We start from the raw sequence: 16,487 nt of genomic DNA, 5'->3' as shown, positions 1-16,487 counted from the left end.
AAGTGTGGATAGGACTGCAGCCTAAAACAGAAAAAAATTCACCTTACCTTGTCAAGCCTGTTTCATTCTTTTTATGGTGGGGGGCTGCCTTCTGGAGCATTTGTTGAGCTCCAGTTGCATCAAATCAGGACCATTCTGGTGGCCTCACATTTCCCTTTGCCTGACCTGCCCAGGAGCCAAGGCACATTTGCTTACTTGCGAGTAAACATGACCATGTGGCTTAGTTTTGCTTTCCATAGGGCTCAATACATTTGCCAGCTTGGAGGGAGGGACCTCCTTCTCAGATGTTTTTTGGAGGCTACATTCATTGGATCAGGACCATTCAGGTGTTGTTGGATTCCTCTCAGCCTGCCGTTTCCAAAGGACTTAGGCAAGTTCACCTACTCGCGAGTAAACGTGCAATACAGCTTGGTTTTACTTTCCATTGGGCTCCATGCATTTTTTTGTTTTTTGGTTTTTTGCCAATAACTTTTGATAGAAAGGGGACATTTCACTCCTGTTTATTTCATTGCATTCTGATGGAAATTCCACATCCAATGGTATACAACATGATGGGGTTACTCCTAAGCACCGCGATTTTAGCACATCACCCCCCCAGTGCGCGTCATCCCCCCTTGTGCATCTCCCGGTGTGACCCGCACCACCCGCACCTCCCTAGCGATGCTACTGCTTAGCAGTGAGTTTGGTTTTCTATATTACCGTATCTAGCTGCCAAAGCCGGGAAGGCAGGTAAACCTGAGCTCTGCATTGGGAAGCCTGGTAGACATGGGCTCCAAAGAGTATTCTGTCTTTTCCCATTTTCTTCCTGCCTTTTTTGCCCCCGTTCTGCCCCTCCCCCACTGCCACCCTCCCCCACTCTGTTTCACCCCCTCCCTCTTTGGGAAGGGGCCCAAAAGAAACTTTGTACCCCCTGATAAAATTCCTATCGAGGTTCTGCAAATGACCTAGTTACGCCACTGAGCCGGGGTGTTGGTCACAATGAACTCAGTGGAAATGACTTCTGAGTAGACATGCCTAGGATTGTGCTGTAAGTTACGCCTTGTTAATTTGGAGGGATGAGCCCTCTGTCCACCTATCTGCTACCCCTCTCCTGCCCTCCACTCCTCTGGACACTCTGATTCTCTTCTGATTTTCAAGAAGCATGTCAGAAACAGATTGCAGCAGTGGCAGCCAAGGGAGAAGAAAAAAAAACAATCTCGCACAGCTCTAACTCACTTCTCTATTTCTACTCGGGGTTTACAAAGCACCAAGTGGGAAAGGAGAGGCAATTTGGAACCTACCCTTCCCCATCCCTTGACTTAGAAAGACTGAACTGTGCAGATTCCCTGCTTCATGCCTCTGCTGATTGCAATGAGCATGAGCAGGGAATGCTGAGTTCTGAACATCCCCTGCTCCTGTTCCATTCAGACGGAAGAGGTGTGGAGCAGGGTGGCACTGTCTTTGTCAATGGAGGGGCGTTGGGGGCACAGCTGCTCCTCTGCTCGATCACCTACCCTCCATGGGAGGAGTGTCCTGCACATTCCTAGAGGCAGCAGTGCGCATGGGATTCAGGCAGCATCAGGGCATGTGCTTCCCCTGGTTCCAACTGATTTCCACGCATGCATTTGTTTAGGTGAATGGAATACTGAAAAGTTTATGCCCAAAGAAATCTTAGTTTTTAAGGTGCCACATGACTCCTTGCTACAATCGATTAATATGATTACCCCTCTGGAAATGTAGAATGGGCAATTTCATATTTGAAAACTGTCTTTCAATAATAAATGAGTAGTAACCTTTTAAAGATGGATATTGTTAGTCTCCCAAACCTTGCCAAATTAAGTCCTGTAAATATAAATTGTATAAACAGAGCTCTCTTAAAGGTTAAAACAATCTTCCTTCAGGCCACAAGTTACCTTTTCAGCAAGAAGGAGTAAACAAAATGAGGCAACATTCATGTCTGTCACCAAATATCGATGACATTTGTACTGGACCAACAGTTCTTTCTTACAAGTGGGCACACAAATATACTGAAATACAGCAGGTTCTTCATAATGATATCAATATTATTTGACAGTAATAGTGATAATCAGCATACAAGAAGCACAATCCTGAGCTGCCTGGGGAGCTGAAAATGGCTCCCGCTGCATCCTGCACACTTTGTGCAGCCACCAGCAGCTCCTCTGGAGAAGGCGACTTTTGTCCCCTTCCCCCGGGTAAAGAGAATATCTTTGCAATGGGGCTACTCATTCACTGCCAATGAAAAGGTCAGCAGTGAATCAAAAGCCGCTTTGGATCCAGTGGAGCATTGCTCCATCGGTCCTGCCTCCCTCCCTCACTGCTCCCTCCCCCCGGCACGCCTCCTTCCGCCCTCTCCCCAGCTCCCTGTAACCTCCCCACCCTCTCCCCAACCTCTGCCCGCCTCCCCAGAACACTTCCTCCCTGCCTCCCCCCAAGCTCCCAACTGCTCGGCGGTCCGTGCGACTGCCAAGCAGTGGAGGTTGGGTGCCTGTCCAGTGGTAGCTTGGCACTGGCCAGCGCTGGCTACCGCTGGCACTCACCTGGTGCCAGGTCCCACAAATGTGCCTTATGGCACATTTGCAACAGTGCACACCAGCGCTGAGCCGGCACACTGAGCTCAGGATTGGGCTCTAAATCTACACTATTCACTATAATAATGATTAATAACAACAGTATTTATATACCGCTTTTCAACTAAAAGTTCACAAAGCAGTTTACAGAGAAAAATCAAATAACTAAATGGTAGATAAATAATAATAATAATAATAAATAATAGTATTATTATTATTATTATTATTATTATTATTAATAATAATAATAATAATAATAATAATAATAATAATAATAATAATAATAATAATAATAATAATAATAATAAAATATCTACTTATGAACACCAAGCTAGAATTTGGTATTTGCCCATTTAAAAACCCTATTAATGGAAATAACCTGGTCGTGTTCATCTGAGAATGATACCACTGTTTGGGATATGTGTTTTTCAGTCTGGGCCTCACATCTCAGTGGCTATTCTTATTCTTATTGCTCTCAGCATTTGGGTGAAAACTTGCACTTTGCAAGCTGGCAGAATATTTATGTTAAATTCTCTCTATGTAACCTTTTCTCAAATTAACCAAGATTATGATGATCCCTTTCTAGGGCTCTAGTATTCCACTGACTATGGGCTAACTCACCACATGGCTGCAATGAATACATTTGTCATACACAGAACCAGGTCATATTCTGTTTGTTTTTACCCATATAGGTTCCATTTGACTCTGAAGCCTTGAAGTGGCACGACAAATTAGTCCACAGCATGAAAAACTTGAATGTTTGGCCTTGTATGAACTAGGTCTTAAAGTTTCACCTAAATATTTTAGGAGCCTCTCTGTTTAGAATTCTGAATTCACAAGGTAGTTCATAACAGATAACAAATCACATATCCACTTCAGAGGTGGTGCCAATCCTATTCTCCCACCACTGGCGCCATTGGTAACCTCACTGGTGGAACAAGTGTTGCATCCAGTGCTGGGGGAGGTGATAAGGAGGCCTGCCAGAAGTAAGTATTTTTTACTTATCTCCATGTAGGCTTCCTGGAGGGCCTCTCAATCTCCCTGGACCCATGGCAGTTATATAGCTGGAGAGAGGGGGAGCAAATTGAGCCCCAAAAGGCTCCTTACCCTCCAGCCCACTCTCTGCCCTCTCCCTTCCCGCTTTCAGTACAGGTGCTTTCTCAGTCTCCTCGAGTTACTCCTATTTAGCTGACTCCTGTCAGCATTTGTGATAGTGACCCGGCAGCAAGTGACAGCAGCCTGGCTTTCATACCACCATAAAGGGCCTTGTGCTACTGGAATGCAAAGCTGCAATAGATTTGGGGCTTTATAGTATTCTTTCTTTCTTCATGTAATCTATTTGTGCGATACCCTGCTCAGTGGCGTCACTAGGGTTCGCGTCTCCTGGCGCGGGAGGCCAGCGCGTCACCCCCCTGCAGTGGGCAGGGCAACACTCTAGGTGGTGGGCATGGTGATCTACCATTGCCCCGCCCCACTGGTTTTTTGATTGCACCTTTTGATAGAATAAAGATATTTCAACGTAGTTTGTTTCATCGCATTCTGCATGAAATTACACATTGATTGATGTATAACGTGATGGTATTATTCCTCCAAACTCTGATTTTAGTGATTTTGGTCACTAGTGGTGACACCTCCCCCCAGGGTGTCAACTGACTAACACCTTATTGGAGCAGTTTTCAAACTTTTAGCACTGGGACCCACTTCTTAGAATGACAATCTGTCCAGGACCCATCATAAAGCAAATTAAAATAAATAATTAGAAATAAATTCAAGTAAAATCAATAAATAAGGGAAAGCCAGCCCTGTTCCACCAAATGAATTTTTTCTGTAGCCTGCCTGCAATAACACCCCAACAAAAAGAATCAGTAAGATTTTCACCCCTACCCAGTACCCAGTTCAATTTAAGTTCTTATAGATGGACTTTCAGATGGACTAAGGTTCACCTACTCACGCATAAACGTGCGATACCCCTTGGTTTCTCTTTCCATTGGGCTGCATGCATTTTTTGTTTTCCGGTTTTTTGCCAATAACTTTTGATAGAAAGGAGATATTTCACTCCCGTTTTTTGCATTGCATTCTGCTCGAAATTCTGCTTCCAGCCGTATAAAACATGATGTTATTACCCCTAACCACCACAATTTTAGCGCATCACCCTGCCAGTGTACGTCACCCCCCTCTTGCGCATCACCCGGTGCGGCCTGCACCCCCCGCACCTCCCTAGCGACGCCACTGACCTGCTTAACATTGGTTCATAGGCTTATGTAAACAATGCTAATCGCACAAGGGGTTCTGGGAGATAGAGGCTGCTATGGGTGGTTAAACATCCCAAAACATTTAACAGAAATGGTGCCTTCATTTCATTCGTAGTATAAACTTCAATCTTGGATAAATTTTTCACAGATACAAACATTTTTGGGGCGGTTGCTAGGAACCACACTATGTTCTCCTCTAGCCCGTGAGTGCATGCCATGTTTAAAACTGACAGCATGACCACCAAGTAAATTTCCTCGTCTCACTTGGACAATTCCCCAACTGATTCCTGTTATCAATCCAAAAGCTACTGCAAATTTCTCCCTTTTCTTTAAAAATAAAAAATAAAGGCTTAGCAAATATGGAAAGGGAAAATGACAGGAGGAAATTGGGAGATAGAAAAATTGCAATTATGAGAAATCGCAGATCATTTCAGAAGTTGAAAACACACTTCATATATCTTTTTTTTTTTTTACCATGCACATGGAAGTCTTGACAGAAATGTTTCAATTTTCTTTCCTGAGCCAGAAGTTTCATCAGAGCACAAAGAAGACAAAAACGTGGCAAATCCCTAATACATTTTTCTTAGAATAGTAAACAATGTTGCTCAAGCCATTTCCCATTGCAGCCAGGTACAAGTTTTGATGAGTGGAAAGAATCAAAGCCTGAATATTCCACCTTTCTCTGCCCTTCAACTGCAGAACAGGTTGCTGTCTGGTGTGTATGTGAGTGTCACATTTGCAGTACATTTTCTTTGATGAATGGCTACATTACTCCTCGACAGCAATACAATTTGGGTGACACAACATTGCAAGTTATCCCAAGACCTACATTTTTTTTGTCTCTACATTGCAACACAGTATTACCTACCCTATAATGCTGACCAGGTCTTGCAGCTCCATTAATACAATTAAAAAACAGCAGTCTCAAAGCAGGTCACTTTTTATTTCTATGCAATATGTAGGTGTCAGGAAATAAGCACGAGTATTTTCTGATATCATGATGGATTTTTTTTTTCTGTAGTGGAATCAAGTTATAGAACTTACTTCAGAGTCCCCGGAGTCAGATCTATTTTTGTGTCAGAAGCAAGGGAAGTGGAAAAAGGATTCTAAAGTAAACAATCGATAAAAAGGTAAGAAGTCACCTTGCAGCAAGACAGCAAAAGAATCTTAGATCATCAGGATGGAAGAATAGCTTCTCTCTCTAACAGCTTGCGGTGAACAGGATACCTCACCACCCTCACCAATTTATCAAGCATAGAGGCCAATAATATCAATACAGAGATCTTCAGTAGTCCAAAATCTTTAAAAATATTTGCTAATTAAATGTCATGCTACCTCTAGGTAGTAGATATTATTCATTTAGTTTGACAAAGGAGATGTAGCAATTTTTTTTTTTAAGCCAGGCAGGACAACAAAATAAAACTGCTTGGCAAATTTACTCTAGATTATCACATCTCATGTACTAGACAATATTCACAATGGTTTTCCTTTACGTCAGCCATTTTCATCCACTGTGCCGTGGCATGCTGGTGTGCCGCAAATAGTCTGCAGGTGTGCTATGGGAGTTTGGAGAAGGGTCATTTATTAGTTGGGCCTTTGGGGGATGTGAGCCCCCCAGCATGGTGTGCCTTGTCAAATATCAAAAAACCAATGGTGTGCCTTGACAATTTTAATACCTTGTCAGTGGGCCATGAGATGAAAAAGGTTGAAAATCACTGCCTTAAGTCATTGTTGCCTGGAACTGAGAAACTTCTCTTGTAAAAAGGGGATTTTATGGAGTGCAAGCCACAGGTATACAACTCACACTATGAAAATCCAGGCACAATGGCGGAAATGATTTTAAAGATCTGGCCTAGTAAATTGAGACAAGCAGAAAAGGTTTCCTTCAGAAGATGCAACATAACAGTTGGCGTTCAGGGTAGAACCAAGGATATTTGGATTCACGTCCCTGCTAAACTGGGAGTGACCAACCTTTCAACTGTAGGGCTACTGGATCTTTAACAATTGTGTGAAGGAGGGAATTTAAGCAGGTGCAGCTCATCATCTGTGAGATGACAAGCTATTCCTGCTGAAATTCCCTCCTCTACACAATTGTTAAAGGTCCAGGAGCCATTAAGTTGAAAGCTTGGCAACCTCTGTGCTAAACCATGAAGCTCATGGGATGACCATGGGCCAGACACAACTTTCCTGCCTAACTTACTTTACAGGGTCTTTGTGAGGATAACAGTATATCAGCACAATAGTATATAAGTATAATATAGTATAACAGTATATAACATTATTCCAATGTGTTTAATGGAGTGTTCCATGTAAATTCCACGGTTGCAGAAGTGCTGCATAGAACAGCCCAATCCTGTAAAGTATTGGGCTGTAATTCTCAACTGAGGGTAACTTTCAAGATCCCAGTTAAAATGGACTGCAGCACCAGTGTAAGGAATTAAATTGATGGCATCCTTCAGTCTCAGAAGACTATGGTATTGCGCTCTGAATGGTGGTTCTGGAACAGAGTGTCCTCTCCAGTGTGCAAAGCCTGGGTAAAATAGATATGGAGGATAGACTGTTACCCATGCAGCAAATCCCCCCTCTCCACGTCACTGAAATGGTCCAATGGAAAGGCAGAAGCCAATATGGTTGGTTCCAGCGGCATCGCAGGAGTTGCCAGAACGTGACTGTGCTCAGCCATGAACTGCCTCAGGGACTCCGGCTCCGGATTTTGCCTGGAGGTTGACTCCTGAAGCCTTTTCCATAACTGGATGTAGCCACAAGGCAGTGGAGGTTTGGGATCAGAGTTTTCCTTCTCTCTGATGAGCTGCCTTCCCTGGCTAACGAGTCCCACCTACCTGGTGGCTGTTTAGTCGCCTCTTACGACAAGTACAGCCAAACTGAGGGTCTATTCTTATCCCCAGCCCCCAGGGGGAATGAATAGGCCTGAACATTCTTTGTTTTTTTTCACTTTCCATGTCATAAGTTACCTCCATCTCTCCACCAGCTCTGAACTGTCTGGCCCTCTCACTCTTTCTTTTGGTCTTGCATTAAATACTATACAGTTTCATCCATTTATCTTTTCTATGCACACAAATCTTCACATCTTTGAAAATCCGCCTTTGAGACTCCTCCCTCCAGCCACAACCTTCTTTCCCTTAATCTTTAGAACACTTTAGTGGCTTGTTCTAGACCAGTGTTCTTCAACCTTGGGGTTGGGACCCCAATGGGGTCACAAAGCCTCAGTTGAGGGGTTGCGGCAATTTATGGGAATGAAAAAAGTTAGAAAACCACTAGATTAGAGCACCAGTAGGTAAAGGGAGAGAAATCTGATGTACCCCTTCAGGTACCAGGAGATTGTGGCCCAGCCCTGCTCAGACTCTTGGCAAGTGTGCTAAAATAGCTTTCACTAGTGCCCGACTTAATGGCAATTTTTTCTGCTCTCTCTAACAAGAATATTTGGCTACAGTGAACAGTGACAGAAAGGCATTTTGGAGGAAGGGAGTGAGTGGCAAGGGGATGTGATTGACAGTGGGGTCCCCAGTCTCATTATTTATTTATTGGCATTGAGGCATGAAAAAGGTTGAAGACCATTGTTATAGACAACTTTGTTAGTTACTATTCTGATCTTTTCCAAGCCTCCCATTCATTAGCGTTTGAAGGTTTAATTAGAGGTACTGATATTTCATATGGGTATATCTACTCAGAAATAAGCCCCATTGTTTTCAGTGGAGCTTACTCCCAGGAAAGTGCACACAGAATTGCAACCTAAATCCTAGTCAACTTTCCATAGCCCAGAGGTTTTCAGACTGGGGCATCACAACGCCCCAGCCTGAGGGCCCTGGTCTCTTTTCCCTTAAGGGGCAGGGGCAACCAGGAGGCAGGGAGGAGGCAGTGGTGTGATCCCCAGGATCGTGCCACTCAGGGGACTGCAGGGGCTTGGCTGCACTCACCACAGCTTCTTGCAGCCTCCCGGGGGTGTGGGGAGCCCTGCGCGACTGTCTGCAGGGCTCTCCGAGGCTTCCAAAGTGAAAGTGGGGCAATCGCGCCCCGCCTCCACTAAACTGGAAGCCGAGTACGAATCACGCCACTTTCACTTCTGACAGGGCTGCAGGGACTGGGCTGCACTCACCAGTCCCTGCAGCAGCCGTCCCTGGGTGCGGGGAGCCCTGCGCGAGCATCTGCAAGCCTCCTCAGATCAGCAGCAGTGAAAGTGAGCGATTGCGCTCCACGCTCCCCACACCCAGGGACAGCTGCTGCAGGGACTGGAGGATCCACCCCAGTCCCGCAGCCCCCCTGAGTGGTGCGATCATGGAGATTGTGTCACTGCCTTCCCCCGCCCCTGAAAGGACTTCCTGTGGGTTTCAAACTTCTGGAGAGTTTGAAAACTGCAGCCATAGCCATTACAGCCACAGAGCACCCCAAGGTAAGGGAGTAAGCATCTTGATGAGGCCTCTGTGACTGCCCCCCACAGGCTGTAGGGTGCACCCTACAAGGCAAGGTTGCATCGGTGCTGTAAAGTTAGTTAGGACTGGGATGACATACAGTAAGAAAAGCAGAAAATTACACAAGTTGAGGCAATAGAACCATAATGATGTCCTAATATTAAAAACAATTGCTCATCTGCTGACTGATAGGCAGAAGAGATTAGGATATGGGCACACAGGACTGCTGCTGATCCTGCCCCCAGTCCACCTTCCTCCCTGCTCCTGCTCCACCTGGGTACTCCCCTATTCAACCCACTCTTTTTCCAATTTGGCCTCCACAAGGCTTAATTTTTCAGCTCCAATGGTGGGCTTTTTGCTGATGCCAGTTGTAGCAGTGAGTGTGAAAGGACTACCAGTGCCATGTTGTGGGCGCCACACAATACCATTTTACAACAGGGGAAATTCATTCCACTATTGTAAGCACCTCAGTGCACTGGCCCAATCTTGGATAGGATTGGGCCATTAGAAAAGAACTTCCAATGGTCTGCCCAAGTTAAGTGAAATGTGAAGTTAAAAAAAAGGGATTTCCAATTACTTTAGAAAAATATTGCACTATTTCATTGGAGCATTGATCTTAATAGATGCAAAACACTTAGGCTGACCTCCTGGCATTGTTCTTGTATGACTGATTATACAACATGCCACTGTGGAGTCAAGAAGACCTCAAGCTGGAGAAGAGTTGCGCACCTCCTTAATGCTTCTGCAGAATGTGAATAGTCTCTGGTAGTTACCATGGGGATGTCATCAAGGACCCTGAGATGCATAGCAACAATGTCCCTATTTTCTGCTACTACTGCTTTCATAACAAGATTTGAAAACCATATGAAGCAGAAATCTCCTATTTTCAAACTGAAGTAAAATGTCCCCTAGTAGTTCCTTTTCTTTCTCAAAAAAACAACCAGAAAACAGCTATATTAGAATATATAACATCACATCTTCATTTACCTTGTTTTATTCATTCAAGTGACAACGTTTCTTTGCAATTTTTAGGAGGAGGACTAAATTAAACTAGTTCTCATTTTGAAAAGCAACATTTGTTTTAAATAACTACATTATAAGAAATGTTGTTCAAAAGTTATGATGGCACAAATTATCAGAGCAGTACATTAAAGAAGAATGAACTCATCTTGGCACTCTGATGCATTTGCCTGATCTCTAATCGTCCTCACTATCATTACCACCACCATCAAAATAAGCAATATGTAACTTTAACCAGCTTATAATGCTATTGATGCCTCTCTCTCACTCACTCATGGACAGCCCAATCCTGTGCTGGAAGAGGTAGGCCGACTGGTCTGCGCTGAATCCAGCAAATGATAGGAGGTGGCTGCAGCACAGCTCAGAGTGAGAGAATTTTTCCACCTCAATCGGGCTACTTGGATCTGCACCAGTGAATTTTTTGCCACAGTTCCTAGCAGCCTGGTGTAACATCAGGCTGCTCAGGAGAGGGGGGGCGTTAGGATACATCCTGGGTCGTCCAGTTCAGTCCCACCACATTCAGAGCCCAATCTGCCAACTGGCCTGCCGTCCCCCGCCTCAAAATGCCCTTGTTTTGCCCTCCCGTCACCCTCCCCAACGGGGCCCCAAGACAGTCTCTGTAGACTAGTGCTAAGTCACCCATCGTTGGTCTGGATCTGGTGCAGGGAGACTGGAGCGCATCCTCTCACCAGCCTCCCTGACTTTGGAGTTGTCACAAACGGGCTTTATGGCATGTCTGTGACGCTCCTGGGCACTTCTGCCGGCCCATGAACTGGTTAGGATTGCGCTCTCTCTCTCTCTCTCTCTCTCTCTCTCTCTCTCTCTCTCTCACACACACACACACACACACACACACTTCTCAAGGAGTTTTTTTTGTGTGTGCCTGTGCTAATGGACTTAGGGATTGCTACAGCAGGCAGCTGCACATTTTTTTATGTGACTAGACGTAAATAATATGACAAGACAGAAATTGATCTTAGTCATATCCTATTTCTTTACACTTTTATATCATTATTTTATATCATTATGAAAAGGATCGTGATTTTATTAAATGGTATCATTATATGGGAAAAAGCTAATTATGTTCTTTAAGGGCAGGAAGCAATGAAAGCTTAGATTTTGGAATGTGCACACCTCAAACTGACAAGCTAACGTAGCCTTCTCCTCAGGGCCCTTTAAAAGTTCAAAAATGGTGATCATTGCCTTTGCACCATGTCACCCCTTTTGTTTTTATCAGGAATCGTTTTACTGGTTTAATTTCCCCCAAACTTCATAAAGGCAAATGTACAAGATATACAAAAGCCATAACATGTAATCGGGTTAATACAGGGCATCTTCTTAGTTGTCACATTGTTCTACTAATGTGAACACTTTCAAGCAGGGCTCTGCTCACAGTTTATAAGGCCGCTAATTGGTTTATTAAATCTGCAGTGCTTCTCATCTTGCAAGGAATGTAGAGCAAAGGATGAGCACTTGATTCCACAAAAGGCAAAATAGGACCATTCCATCTATGGAGTGAGAACAATTTCAAAGACAGAATTTTGGAAACAACGTTTTTTGAGTGTTTCTTATGTTTTTGGAGGCACACAGGATATATCAGGTGAAGATGTCTTCAGAGAGACACTGAGAACATCAAGTATAAGAGTGGTATGATCAATCTGCTCTGAAGCCGTAGGTCAGTGGAACACAGAATGATGAGTCTGCTAAGCAAGTCATGAATTTTTCATCTCCCTCCTGATTAGATACTGATATATAGTCCACAAAGAAGACTTTTGAGTGGAGTGTCTCCCATTAATTGTGTGACTGCTTCCTCTCATTGCAACATATATACTGTATGCAAAAAAGAAGAGCAGCAGTCCCAAAACTTGTGGTGCTCTGGAAATGTTCTTGTAGTTATCTAAGTCGGTGAAGGCACTTCAAAACCAGTCCACATGTTGCACTTCCAGTGTGGAAACATCACCACATACTTCTTCTCATTCAATGTGTCATACTGTTGAACTCATCTAGAATATTCTTTTTCAGTCAAATTCCAAGCAGGTCTACTCAGAATTAAGTTCAATTGTGTTCAATGGGGCAGGTGAAGTCAAGTTTGGAGGTTCCTGCTTGGGCAAATCAGCACAATTTCAAGGAAAACAAGTTTCAGTAAAGCTATCAAAATCATTGGTATTTGCATATATTGCAGTCACCCTGCTTTTCCATCACTTGGGGCAGTGTCAGTCCTGAGTCCAGCAGTAGTGGGAACAGGGAATCACATTGAGATATTTTTATGTGGTAAATGCCTAATATGGTCTGGATCAAAAGTCCCAACTAGAAAATTCCAGAGAGATGCATAAATAGTTGCCTGACATTGTTTCTTAACTGAAAAGCAGTCCAGGAATATGGCAGCTTTCAACAGTGTGGGATTCCTGAACAGTTTCCACTCCTACCATTTTTTCTGATCAAAATTTGTGGTCACAAGCCAAAAGTGATTTGCTCAGTATGAAAGTTGTTCTGGGGCTGGTAATTCAGTCTGTTATGGTAGCACTCTGAGGAATCAAATTCTCGGCTTGGGGGTGCTCCTGGGCCCAACACCCCTTCTGGATGGTCAGGTGACAGCTGTGCTCGGGGGAATGCCTTTGCATTTGTAATGTCTTTGACTGGTTTATCAGCTGTGGCCTTTCTTGAAGAAAACAGACTTGGCCAGAGCCACATATGCCCTGATGCTGTTAGACTATTCCTGTTTAGAGTATGTGATTCCATTGCCGTTTAATCTGCACACACTGCTGTTACATCTAAGCCCCCCATGGCCCCTATATTTGGAGGGCATTGGAGTCAAAAGGACTCCTCTGAAACATTTCTGGTAGGCCAGCTGTCTTGGCCCATCCTCCAGGGCCCCACAAAAAGGCTCATGTACTGTTTGGATGCAATGCAATTGGGTGTACTGATTCATTAGGTAGGCGCTAGATATAGTTCTCACAGGGCCTCATTACTTCGTGGACCTTTTAGTACAATCACTCAGAACAATGACCTCTGCAGGCGAGCTGCATTTCGCCTCCATCTAGGTGAGCTGCTGTCTCCTTTAAGGGTCCTTTAGGGAGTGGGGCCACTGTCAGGGTATCCCTCCCTCCCTCCCTCCCTCCAGGATCTTCTAGTTTCCCTCTTCCTTCTCAGCTTCTCCTCGACCCTTGAAAGGCCTGTCTGTCCCTGCCATTTATGCATACTTTCAGCATCTCTGTGCTCCAGTCAAGGATTCCCTTTAGTTTGCTCCCTCCTCTCAGTTTCCTGCTTCTCCTCTTGCCTAGCTCTTCACTAAGCTGGTGTGGAATCTCCACCAGGGGTTTTCCTCCACTCCGTCCTCTCCCTTTCCTCCCCATTCTGTACTAACCTGCTCTCTTTATATCTCTCCTTTACTGGTTCCCCCCACCCCGTTTCAGCCAAGGTCCTGTCTCCTCTTTGGGCTTGGCTCCCAGCACAGCTCCTCTGATTGCCACATTTGAGCAACTGTATCTGAGCCCAATTCAAGTGCTGGTTATCACGTTTAAAACCCTTTGAGGTTTGGATTCAGGGTATTTAAAAGACATCTGCTCCCCCACAACCCTATAACTGCTAGGGAGGCTCTGGTCCCCCCTCCATCTGAAGTGCATTTGGTAGGTACACAAGTCAGGGATTTCTCAATTGTGGCGTCCAGACTTTGAAACTCCCTCCTTGGGGTGGGCTTGTCTAGCTTTCACCTTGTAGTATTTCACAGATTTACACGAGCTTTCAATCTGAAATAATTAGCCTTCTGAAGTGATGGATTTTGTTTATCATTGATTGTATTTCTTAATGTGCTTTTGTGGCACTCTTTTTAAATTGTGCTTACTGTTTTTATGTTATTTAGAAATGATGGCTGTATAGTGCTTTGGGAACTTCCTTTGGAATTCTTGCATAAAAATTAAAACACGTTTGTAAATAAATAATCAAACAAATGGTTTATTGTGCCACGAGTTCTCTTTTCACGGGTTTCATCAGGTGTATAAATGAGGAACTATGTGTAGTGCCATAGGAATCCCTGCCTTTTTGCCATTTGTCTAATTTAGCTTTATAAAACAAGTCCAAGCCACATACGAAATCAGCCACTTTCATCTTTGGCCCAGGAGACACTTTTTAGCACCACTGGAGGGGAGCGGGGGCTCAGATGTAACGACTCCCATAAATATTAAATATTGAAGGTCTAAACCTTCATTAGAGTGGGATCGGAGGGAAATGTTCAAAGTGTTGCACAATGCTTTAGCTGCATGAATCTCATTAAAGTCACTACTTTGAAAATTTATGTCCTGTGAACTGCTTGAAGAGGATGAAAAAAAAGAGGGAAGAGAAGGGATGACAGGTTCTTAAGACAAAAGGGAAAACAATTTTTGGGGTCTTCCCTGTAAATTTGTCTTCACTGATAGACTACTAGGATTCTTTCTTTTAAACATCATAGATTGTCTGCAATCTATGGACATGGAGACATGGAAGAAAATGCTCCTGTATCATGTGCTGTGTTTAGTGCCTAAAATGAGAGATGCCAGAATTCAAGCCTGCTTAGAGTCATGCCCTATAACCTAGCAGCCCTTCCACCAATCTCCCATGCTCATAGGGCAGTGGTGGTGTGTACTCACTAGGATATAAAATACACTGGTTCATACTTGAAGGCATTTTCTTTACTGGAATTTTTTTACTTGTTTACTGGAATTGCATATTCCAGCCTAAGAGCCCCAGCCTAAGAGCCCAATCCTGAGCTTGGTGTGCCAGCTTACCACTGGTGCGCACTGTTGCAAACATGACATAAGGCATGCTTGTGGGCCCTAGTGCCAGGCAAGTGCCAGTGGTAGCCTAGCGCGGGGCGAGTGCCCGAGCTCCACCGCTCAGTGGTCGCATGGACCGCCAAGCAGTGGAGAGGCATGGGGGGAGGCAGAGAGGAGACATTCCAGGGAGGGGGAGGGGGCAGAAGGCAGGGAGAGGGCAGGGAGGAGGTGTTACAGGGAGGTGGGAGGTGGGAAGAGGGTGTGGAGGAGGCATTCCAGGGGAGGGAGCAGGGAGGGAGGGAGGCAGGACCAGTGGAGCAAAGCTCCACGTTGGGCTCACCACCTGACATGGAGGCATTTGATTCACCGCTGACCTTTTGGTTGGCAGTAAATAGAGTAGCCCCATTGTGAGGCTACTTTGTTTACCCAGGGGAAGAGAATGAAAGTCCCCTTCTCCCGAGGAGCTGCTGGCGGCTGCCTGGGGCAGACAGGATGCGGCGGCAGCCATTTTTGGCGCCACCACAGCCCCACGTCCCAGGCAGCTCAGGATTGGGCTGTGAGTCACAACACTGAAAGCAGGTTTTGAGACTCAGGTCACTTTCCAAATATCTGAGGTGAGATGGTTGTTCTCACATTACTTCTGGGAGTCCACTGAATCTTCTATCATGTGGTGTCTTTGCATATGTGAAGACAGGATGGCCGATCCATGAGGCCAACTGAAACTATCTCAGGTAGCAGATTGGTGGAGGGGGCACCCATTTCCATCCACCAACTTGCCTCCACTGCTTTTCCTTCTCCTTCCACTCCCTGGATTGGAAAAGAAAGAAGGAGACAGAGAGGAAGAGCAAATGTGGCAGGGAGGAGGGAGAGCAGTGGAGAATGGAAAGAGCAGAGGCTGGAGCATCATTGGGTATGGGAAGCAGCAGCATACTTCCCATTTAGATGAGTTGAAAATAAGGGAAAAGTAGGCCAAAATAGGGGGAAACAGGGCATTCATTCACTGTACCCTCCTACTCTCAGTGCTGGTTATTACGGTATCATGATAGCATGTTTACATTTACCTTATGATTACTAAGATAATGGATGCACAGCTGTTGAATGCTCAAAAAGTGTATCATAAATGCTTCTTATGATGCTTATTATCATCATCTTGTCACTAGTTTGCACAGAAATGTCTTCACTGAGAGCCCATTCCTATGCATATCTACTCATAAGTAAGTCCCATTATAGTCAATGGGGCTTACTCCCAGGTAAGTTTGGTTAAGATTGCAGCCTGACTTACTTATTTCCATAACTGGGATTGTTTGAGCAATATATGCAAAACAAAAAAACTACAATTCTCTGATAATCGTTGGAGCCGTGTCCCACCCCCCCAATCTTTTGGATTCTGTCAGGGGCCCAGTTTTCATACTCATGACTCCTGCATCCCCTAAGCATTTTCTCATGATAAAACAACAAATGGTTTGCTGGATT

Source organism: Tiliqua scincoides, chromosome 3, assembly GCF_035046505.1.
Source record: "Tiliqua scincoides isolate rTilSci1 chromosome 3, rTilSci1.hap2, whole genome shotgun sequence".
In the NCBI taxonomy this organism is placed as follows: domain Eukaryota; kingdom Metazoa; phylum Chordata; class Lepidosauria; order Squamata; family Scincidae; genus Tiliqua; species Tiliqua scincoides.
Note: the sequence above shows the minus strand (reverse complement) of the source record.